Source organism: Schistocerca nitens, chromosome 5 (genome assembly GCF_023898315.1).
Source record: "Schistocerca nitens isolate TAMUIC-IGC-003100 chromosome 5, iqSchNite1.1, whole genome shotgun sequence".
NCBI lineage: Eukaryota > Metazoa > Arthropoda > Insecta > Orthoptera > Acrididae > Schistocerca > Schistocerca nitens.
This window is the reverse complement of record NC_064618.1, coordinates 261820820-261824462: the sequence shown is the minus strand read 5'-3', so window position 1 is coordinate 261824462 and position 3643 is coordinate 261820820.

The window sequence follows — 3643 nt, the reverse complement described above, 5'->3', positions numbered from 1 at the left end:
CCATCGCACTTGGGACTGGGTAAGATGGAGACAATAGTATATTTATTGAAATAATGTGAACAACGTAATACTTACATGCCTGCTTACAAAACTCTGTTTACCTTGCCCACATGTGTCAGCTCAGCTCTGGATGCAACAGGAATTAGCTGTGAGAAAAATGGAAGGTAACACTGCCCATGGCTAATACAGATGAGAATCCGCGCTGTGTCCATATGACATGTCGCTACTTGTCAGTGTGCCACAGGTGTTCAACTTTTGTAGTCCTGTCTTCCTCAGTTGCGTGTAATATCACGGTATATTGATAATTTTTACTTATGGACCGTCTGACAGCAACTGAATAAAACACAATTTTAGTGCCATACGCGTTTCGCCTTTATTTTCTGCAAGGCATCATCAGTGGCAGGTTGCGTGGACAATTTCTTACATATTACGCTCCTGTTGCATTTTTGGTGTTCTTCTTCTTCTTATAAATGCCAATTTGCGGTTTTTTTCCACATTCCACAGCACTATGAACTGAACGCTTGTTTCAATGCAAACCAATGCTAAGGTCGCAGGTTCGAATACTGCCTCGGGCATGGATGTGTGTGATGTCCTTAGGTTAGTTAGGTTTAAGTAGTTCTAGGGGACTGATGACCTCAGATGTTAAGTCCCATAGTGCTCAGAGCCATTTGAACCATTTTGAACCCCTACATCCACTTTCAGAAATTTTTGTATTAGTTCCAATTTCTCGTGGCAGTCATTTTGCGAGGCAGCTGGGGAAGGGCACTGGAACACAACACATTCTCTCTGTTTTAGCAACAGCGAACCACTCCTCGACGCATAATGCGTCTCTTTTAGTGCACAACTGAGTTTCGTTCAACACCGCGCCATGACTAAACAAACCCCTCAAAGAACGCTTCGCTCTTCGTTGGATTTATGTACCCATTCCACTTACGATAGCTGCACATGATATTTTGCGATTGCTTCTTTTTCTTGTGATTTGTTGTTATTAGTGTAATAGAACGGTAGAGGATCTCTCAAACTATTTCTACGCAGTACGCTACGTTTATTTCGGTTCAGCTCCCACTCTCATTCCCTGCACCAAACGTCTGTTCTCTTCAGGTCTCTTTGTAAATCGCTACAGCATACCTATGTTGCATGCTTCCTACAGATAACAGGATTGTCTGTGTACAGCTTACATCTAAACACAAATATCGAAAGCCACTGTATAGAGCATAGTGGAGGGCTACATCGTAATAGTATTACCCAATTTTGTTCTTATGCCATACAAGTACTGATCGAGAAAAAATGATTATCTATGACATGACGTTAGGAAGAACTCAGCTTACAGCTGATGAAAATGTTGGTTATTTAAACACAACCGATTTCGCAGGTTAAGGCCTCATCATCAGATGCAACAAAAGATAACGTTAAAGATCATATGCACACGGATCGTTCCTATGATCTTATGGCGTAGTTACACTTGATGATGCGACTTTTAGCCGCGAAACCGGTTGCGTTTTGATAAACAACAATATCACCTGCTGTAAGCGGAGTTCTTCCTAACATCATACCTTTCAACAGCTGCAGTTGCCCGGCATATAAAATAGTCAGTGACTATCTACGCGTATGTGCTTCCGTTCATACCCCAATCTCGTTCGTATTACTAGGATTACTAAGCCGGTTATATTACTGTAATGGTGAGACTGTAGGAGAAGCCCATTAACTGTTCTCCAGAGCAATGATCAAATAAGCCTTGTTGCTGTGTCTCTGTGTTTAATAGGGTATTCTCGATATTGGATTTTTGCTAAAGTAGAATATATCTCACACCCACAAAGACACTATGTGTCACGAACTCGTCCCCCTTGAGTTGCCAGATGGTGCACTGTGCGATCTACATTACGTGTATGCATTTTATCTAAAGCATCTAGACACCTACTAGCGAACATTAAAAATGTGAGAACCTTTCAGTTGAAGTGAGGATAGTATTTAAACAAGAAAATCACGACAGACAAGGCTTGGACATGTATACTGGTTATTTGACCGTTTCTCTGTTTCACAGTTCAGACTGGAAACTGGTTAGACATACTCCTATATAATACCTGCATTGGTTTCACTTTTCCGCAGTTAATGGCTTCCCAGGTAGAATGACAACGTAGTTCTCGCGGAAATCTGCTGCATAATTACGGAGAATATGCATTAATGTAGTCTGCGAAATAGTACTACGCGCTCTCCTATTGTATAAGTCGCATAACGGCCATATGAATGAGATAAAACAGATTAGAGAGCTGCTAAATGTGAACGTAAGACAGAAAAACCTCTAATATCTGTACTAACCATCAGCCAGTGATCCGTGGTAGGTGTGGTTTTAACACTTCGAGATCTTCATCGCTTAACTATATCACACACAGAGTAACGAGGTATGAAAAACTTTTGTTTTGATTCAAGCATTACTCATTTTCCACTTGTAATGCGAGAGTGGAATGACTTCAATATCGGGTTTACGATAGGGTACGGTACCATATCATCGCCCTCTAGGGGGAACCTCGAAGTAATTTCTTTAGCCGGCCGTTGTGGCCGTGCGGTTTTGGGCGCTTTAGTCTGGAGCCGCGCGACCGCTACGGTATCAGGTTCGTATCCTACCTGGGGCATGGATGTATGTGATGTCCTTAGGTTCGTTAGGTTTAAGTAGTTCTAAGTTCTAGGGGACTGATGACCTCAGATGTTAAGTCCCATAGTGCTCAGAGCCATTTGAACCATATCCCGGCGGAGTCAGGGATTTTCTCTGCCTCGTGATGGCTGGGTGTTGTGTGCTGTCCTTAGGTTAGTTAGGTTTAAGTAGTTCTAAGTTCTAGGGGACTTATGACCACAGCAGTTGAGTCCCATAGTGCTCAGAGCCATTTGAACCATTTGAACCATAATTTCTTTAATACGCAGTCTGCTTAAGCCCAATTGATACACAACCTCATTTACTTGAGCCCTGCAGAATAACGGTATTTGTGGACGCAGTAACAGTTTATGGTGCGTTTTAGAGTTCTGTGCCTCAGTCGGTAAATACGTATCCCCATATATAAGCGATTGTGAAAAGTAATGCGTCCATTTTCTATGTAGAAACTCTTTAAGACTTTAAAATTAAGGGAACTTTATTTATATTTTAAAAATCTATTATTTACGTCCACATATTTATTTCTCAGTATAGTCACGCTGTCAACAAACATATTTCTCTCAATGAGAGACGAGTTTGTTAATAGCGTCACTGTAGAATGATTGATTGCCGACGGAGCCACAACCTCACTTCCGCTGGAACCGGTTCATCGCTATCAGAGTGAATTCCTCGAAGGTGTTCTTATATTTTGGAAACAGATAAACATTTTGTGGTGCGAAGTCGCGACGTTATGGAGGATGATCAATGACGGTGAACCAACGTGTCAGACTGATGCACATGTCACAACGCTCGTGTGTGGCCCGGCATTGTCAGGCTAGAGGAGAGAGTGCTCCATGTGTGGACGAACTCCTCTGCAGTTAGAAACTCGATTATAGCACGCTGTTTCTGAACAACCTTCGCCATCGGTTACACGTTACAATTCGGAGCCCTCTGACGGAAGAAGGTTGCAACTTGCGTCAGCAAAGCGGGAGAGTCAGCCGAGTAATATGCACGCATGTA